Raw genomic sequence first — 7007 nt, 5'->3', positions numbered from 1 at the left:
CACAACACGAGTGTCATTTGTCTTTCATTTCACCTATACCTGGAGGGGTGTGTGTGTGTGTGTGTGTGTGTGTTTAACATAGGCGGCTTATCTGAGTGGATTTTAAGAAATTAATTTAACTGAAAAATGATTAAATTACAAAGAGGAAAAAGCATTCAGTTGGCATCATGCGGGGTCAGAGGCCATTGCTAATGCAATATTCCATCAATTGACTCATTGCTATTCTTTCATTGATGTGATTTAGTTTCTCAAATAGCTCTTACCGTGGCAGGCTCGCATTGGATACATGGTACAGATGCCTTATAATCATTGCAGCGTGTTTACTTAACATTTTTAAAAGCAATTAGGTGATTTAAAATGTATTCGTGTGTGTGTGTGTGTGTGTGTGTGTGTGTGTGTGTACACATCCGCGGAGAGATTTTATAAATGTTCGGACAAGGGTTCTCTGGGAACACTAGGGCAAGTGTTGAATTGATCCACTGTAGTGCCCTTCATGCATTTCAAAGAGCTCCATGCAGACTAATGTTAAGCTTTCTTCATACCCCTTGAATATACCACTATCTCTTTTGATACCCTGAAGAAACCAGAAGACAAAGAGTCTCCCTGTGTTCCTTATCCAAGGCCGCACAACTGTTGCTGGGACCTTGAGCTTCCTGAGTGCCGGCCACTTATTTGCAGCATATCCCAAGCGCTGGCAAAGGCGGTGGCTCAGTCTGTTGGAAAGTACAGTAATCTACTGTTGTGGGGGGAAGGTTTGGACATGCTCTGCTTTTTATGGATTTTGGTACAAAATAGAGCAAGACCAGTCCTCAGAATGGTTTTTCTCAGAGAAACCCCCCGAGGTGGGTGGGGGAACAGTAACACAGCCCATGGGAAAGGGCAGAGCAGCCCTGGCAGCCGTAAGCAGGTGCGTGCGCCCACGGCTGGCAGTCTCCTGACGCCGGGACCTGTCCTCCGCCCCTCCTCCTTCACCCTTGCTTCGGGACCTTGGGTCCAGGGTTTAGAGCGCAGGCGGAGCTCGATGCGGAGGCACGAGCCCGGCCGCAGGACTACAGGTGCTCCCGGTGGCGCCCTCCGCAGAAGCCCTTGAGCGCCAAGCGTCGTGCTGGGTGCTGGGGCCTCACGGAGGAGTAAGCAGGGCCTTTGTGCTTGTGGCGGAGGAAGGAAAACAAGACCATGAGTAAGTGCTACCGCAGCGGTGGGTGGGGGCCTGGGAGAGGGACACGAGCACACCTGTCGCCAGGTCCCCTCAGGCCGCGGTGGCCTTTCCCCTGCGCCAGACGCCGCCGCCCCGGGGGCTCCCAGCCTTCCGGGCGCTGCCCTCTTCCTGCCCCCCACGTCTTGCTGTCCCTCCCTGCCTGGAGGGGGCGCCCAGCCGTCCCCTGCGGATCTGCTCAGGGCGCCGCGCACAGGGAGCCCAGGTGACCTGAACGGCCCTCACACGCGCGCCGTCCGCGACCGGGGCGCGCCGGGCCTCAGAGGCCTGGGCTCAGAGCGGCGGCAGCTGAGGGGCTGAGGAGCGTGGGGGAGTGCTGCTGGCACCCGAACCCCCACACTCCGCACCGCTGCCTACTCTTCCCGCGCATCAAGCTGGCCGCGTTTCCCCACCCAGCCTTGCCGTTCCCCTCCCCGCCCTCTCTGTTGCGGCGGCCCAGAAGGCCCGGCCGGGGCTGCTAATCTGAGACCTTTTGGCTCAAAATCCCAGGAGACCGCGGACACCATCGGGCTGAAGCATTTGAGGCACCGCTGAGGGAGAAGAAAGGCGGGTGAGCGGATGCTCAGATGTTGTCCCCCTAAATGCTCTCGTTCACCGAGTTCACCCTTCACCGTGTGTCTGTTTCATGCACAGAGCGCGGGTGGGTCTGAGCGGGAAACCTCGAGAACAAGCAGCCGTGTTGAAGTCACATTTCTCACGTGAATTGGAAGGAAAGGGAAAAGACCAGGGACCACCCCATCGTTCTCCCCGCGGTGTTCCACTAGGGTTCTCCCAAGGGCCAGATTCGGGTGCACAAGAGTGTCCTGTTGGTGTAAAGTACTGCCTTTGATTTGTGTATTGCCATCCAGCTGAGGTTGGGTAGTTCCAGTCATTTCTATTAAGAATAGTCCCCTTGTAAAGAGCCTGTGTGGTAAAGACTAGTAATTAAATGTTTTTCAAACCCCAACTGAGCTCATTCCTAGGAGCTGTCTTTTTTTCTAAGATTTTATTTATGTATTTGAGAGAGAGACAGAGAGCATAAGCAAGGGGGAGGGGCAAAAGGCCAGAGAGAGAAGCAGATTCCCTGCTGAGCCAGGAGCCTCATGTGGGGCTCCTTCCCGGGACCCTGGGATCATGACCTGAGTTGAAGGCAGATGCTTAACCAACTGAGCCACCCAGGGCCCCTATTTTTTATTTTAGAGACACAGAGAGAAAGTGTGTGTGCAGCAGTATAGGGGGGAGGGAGAAAGAGTCCCAAGCAGACTCGCACAGAGCCCAAGGCAGGACTCCATCTCACCACCCTGAGATCATGACCTGAGCTGAAGACAAATGTCCTTTGCTTAATTGACTGTGCCACCAAGGTGACCTTGGGCCTGTCTTTTTTAAAACTCTATAAACTTCAGTTAAAGTTTCAGAAAATGGATGTCTCTTAGCACTGTCCAATAGAAATATAACGGGAGCCACCTAAGTAATGGAAAATTTCTAGTAATCATATTTGGAAAAGAAAAAAAAACAGGTGAAATTAATTTTAATATTATGTGAAACACATTCTATTAAAACATTATTATTTTGGGGATCCCTGGGTGGCTCAGCGGTTTAGTGCCTACCTTTGGCCCAGGGCACGATCCTGGAGTCCCGGGATCGAGTTCTGCATTGGGCTCCCGGCATGGAGCCTGCTTATCCCTCTCTCTATGTCTATCATAAATAAATAAATCTTAAAAAAATTATTTTAACATGTGATTGATATAAGAATTATTAATGAGATATTTTACTTCTTTTTGTACTGACTATGGAAAGCTGAGTGTATATTTTTCACTTCCAGTGTATCTCATTGGGGACTACTGACATTTCAGGTGTTCAGTGCAATGTGTGGTTAGTGGTTACCTTATTATATACTGGGAAGGTAATATGCCATCTTTCAAATGGCAACAGCATAGATACCTTGTCCAGATAAAGATATTTAAATCAGCGTGCCTTGGACAGTGATACCTGAATGTGGTTGTAGAGAGTGAATTTAAGGGAGTGGGTGTTTGAATTTGGATTTAATGGTTTAATGTAAATGAAAAGCTATGACCACATCTTCTTCATCTTTTTTTTTTTTTTTTTTTGTGTGAAATGAAGTTTTGACCGGCAATCTGACATAAATGAGAAATTAACAGAGCAAATAGCTATTTTCCTGACGCCACTATCAAGCCTTGAGACCATAAAATTGGGGGATCCCTGGGTGGCGCAGCGGTTTGGCGCCTGCCTTTGGCCCAGGGCGTGATCCTGGAGACCCGGGATCGAGTCCCACGTCAGGCTCCCGGTGCATGGAGCCTGCTTCTCCCTCTCCCTCTGCCTGTGTCTCTGCCTCTCTCTCTCTCTGTGTGTGTGTGTGACTGTCATAAATAAATAAAAAATTAAAAAAAAAAAAAGAGACCATGAAATTGGAGAATGGGAAGGAACCTTGGAGATCATGTCAAACAGATCATGTCTCTCCTTGGAAATCATGTGGTATTGTCTCCCTTTCTGTGCCTCAGAATCATAGAGAAGAACCTCAGGAAAATACTGATTCCTGGGCCCCCATATCAGAGAACCAGATTCAGTTGACCTTGGGTGGGGCCTAGGCATCAGTATTTTAAAAAGTTGCCCAGGTGATTCTAACGTATGGCCTGGGCTCTGAATGCAGAAACATTCCCTTCCTTTTATAGGTGAAAAACAGAGGCTGAGTTAAGTGAGTCAATTAAGGTCCCACAGCTGGGGGCATCCTTGGGTGGCTCAGTGGTTTAGCGCCTGCCTTTGACCCAGGGTGCAATCCTGGAGTCTCAGGATCGAGTCCCACGTCAAGCTCCCTGCATGGGGCCTGCTTCTCCCTCCTCCTGTGTCTCTGCCTCTCTCTCTATGGCTATTATAAATAAATAAATAAATAAATAAATAAATAAATAAATAAATAAATCTTAAAAAAAAAAGGTCCCACAGCTAGTTAGAGACAGTGTGGGTCCCAGAATCCAGGTATTCTTCTTTACCTCATCTCATATACAGAGAGACATTTTTTAAAAGTATACTCCTTGCTCAAACTCAAGTCCCAAGATCAAGAGTGTCATGCTCTACCCACTGAGTCAGCCAGGTGCCCCCCCTCCCAAGGAGACATTTCAGTAATACCTCCATCGTGGGTCTTTTTTTCTGTTTGATTTCAGAATTATTCTCATCTTGAATTGAGATACATTACCCAGCTCAACCTAGATTAGACATAACCTTCAATTAAAGACTCTGAATCCTTATTTCCCCAAAACTCTCCATTTCAGTGGTAAAACTCTAAGGTGATTCTAATCTGGGATGAGGGCCCTGAAAACCATCCTAAAATGGTCCATTTGGGTTCTGCAGCTGTACAGATAATATGGAGTTTTGTTGGAAGAGATAGGGAGGAACCCCAAAGGAGTAGACACCTGAACTTGATCTTGCCTTCATTACTCACAGCTGAAGCCAGAGCAACTGATTGACAACCACCTTCTACGTAAATATATCCATGCACCAAGCAGGAAATACACATGGGTCTAATGGACTAGGGAAGCTCTGGTAGGGTGGTCACCCTTGCCTAACCTCCCTCTGATGCCTTGACAGAACGACACAGGAACTCTGTTGCCAGACCTTCCATTTGTTCCAGGAGATAGAAATGCAGGTATGTCTTTGTTTCTGTGAGATATCCCAACCTGTGATGTTGACAATGAATTCAATTTTTAGAAAAGCACTCTAAGGGTCAAATGAAGCCCACACTTTCATAAGCTCTATTCCACCTGTAAGCCTTCTGAGTGAAACTTTTAGATAAGTCTAAGACTTCTTCATACTCAGAGTTGTATTGATTTACAAAATGTTGGTCTAATATCATCATGCTTACATTTGCCCTACACCCTGTGAAACTGATGAATGTGAGCATCAGTATCAGAAGGAAAAATAGTACCTCGGTTCCTTTTTAAATTTTATTCATTTTCTCCCTGACCACATTATTTCCTTTGGTTTTGGCACCTGTGACATGTCATAAATCTTTACAATGAAATTGAAAGTAAAGATCATGACAGTTCCGAAGATCTAGTATCATTTATTTTAAAATTCTTTTGGAACATAGAACGAGTCAGGCAATTACTAGCATTGCCATGGAGTAGACTTGTTCTGCTGCACACGTCTGTAGAAGGAAAATGTTTTCCTTCACTGTAAAACAAAATGGAAGGTTCCATTGTAGCACTAGGGCAACCTCTTAGCCAATGAGATGATAATCCAAATAAAAATCAAGATTACTCATAACCACATTTTTCATTTCAAGAAAAGAAAGAAAAAAAAAAAAAGAACACCCTGGATAAGTACCCAGCATTTACATGGAAAGCCTTTGATTTCAAATACTCTGAGGTGTTTATAACAGGTGAAGGCTTTTAACAATTTAGTTGATGCTAAATTACCCTTTGATCCAAAGTATTCATCCAGCAAAAATAAATATAAGTTATTCATGAAGTGTATTAGAGATTAACGTAAAGTATATGTCGTTTCTATCTTGGTTCTTCTCCCTACACCTAACCTTGAATTTTATCACAGTTCTTTTTTTAAACGTAACAACTTTAGAATATGGACTTGTAAGAATCTGTTTCAGGTATATTTCTGTGAACAGTTCCACTGTCCTCAGATAACCAGAGGTGGGTAACAGTTTCTGACAAAAGCTGAAGGGAACAGGATTAAACACGAATTAGGGCGATTATATTTTCTTTATCTAAAACCTTCACGTCTTTGGAAAGCTGCTTGGCTTCTATTTTGAGCCACGCTGCCCACATATCTTAACGACAGAAATGTTGCATAATTTTGCTTTTCCCCTTTTTATCTCTGTTTGGGTGTATTTATTATTTCATACGTGATGATGCAAAGCTCATTAAAAGGTCCATTTATATTCTTGTTATCTGGGTGAGGATCTAGCTATTTTTTCTCACTGTTTATAAAACCTCACTGTAATATTCAGATTTGCTGGCAATGGGCCCTTCCTAACACAGTATATAGTCCATTCCCCTGTGTGACTCTGTTGATGGGAGTCTGTGTGATTTACTCAAGGCTAACAAACACCGTGTAAAAGGATGGGTCATGGATTTATCCATCCGTGGAATTTTAGTACTTTCAGAGGGAGGTTTATCTTATGTTCTCTCTCTCTCTCTCTCTCTCTCTCTCTCTCTTTTCCAATTTAATTAAAACAACAACAAAAAAGCGTTAGTCCAAATGAGTGACAGTTGGCAGATCTGCATTATTCAACTGGAGGGACTCCAGAGCTTCAGATGCTTGGAAATGGACAAGTATTTACCTCCTGTCTGTGACTGTTTTCTACCAGGCTAAGCCCGATGTTTATTGTAAACTAGCTGCCATTAAAAGCTGTAATAGCAAGCCTTATGTTCCCACACCATAAATTTGACTTGCACTGTTTTTTTATTTACCTTCATGTTTTATTATATTCTTTGAAATGTTTCATTTTAAAGGAAGATAACAGAAGAATGAAAATTGAACATATTCCAAATTCACGCTTGAAAAAAGATACACTTAGCACACATACTTTCTGCATACGCCCGGACAGCCTGATGGCCATTTTCTGGATATTGGCAGCTTCTGTGTGTTAACTATTAGATGCAATTGCTATTAGTACATCACTTGCCAAATGAGCCAGAAAATAGCCTACAAATTAAAGTTTAACTAAACCACCTAGGCCCAGGGCAGTGGTTTTCAAACTTCTTTTGGTTTCAGAACCCCTTGATGCCCTCGAAAGAGCTTTTGTGCATGTGGATTTTATCTGTATTTCCTCTATACGAAA

The 7007-nt window shown here is 44.8% G+C and overlaps 1 long non-coding RNA gene across 2 annotated transcripts; it reads left to right on the top strand.

Annotated features, from left to right (window-relative positions):
- The first annotated feature begins 702 nt into the window (after positions 1-702).
- LOC125755809 (uncharacterized) lies at positions 703-6609 on the top strand. 2 transcript variants are annotated; one of them, XR_007413158.1, is made up of 4 exons: positions 703-1180; positions 1706-1766; positions 4796-4853; positions 6414-6609. It is a non-coding gene; the product is annotated as an uncharacterized LOC125755809 (long non-coding RNA). The 2 variants fall into 2 exon arrangements; XR_007413159.1 differs by having other exon boundaries at positions 3317-4853.
- Positions 6610-7007: the final 398 nt, after the last annotated feature.

This window comes from Canis lupus, chromosome 9 (assembly GCF_003254725.2).
Source record: "Canis lupus dingo isolate Sandy chromosome 9, ASM325472v2, whole genome shotgun sequence".
NCBI classification, from domain to species: Eukaryota; Metazoa; Chordata; class Mammalia; order Carnivora; family Canidae; genus Canis; species Canis lupus.
This window is presented reverse-complemented; position numbering and strand designations above follow the sequence as displayed.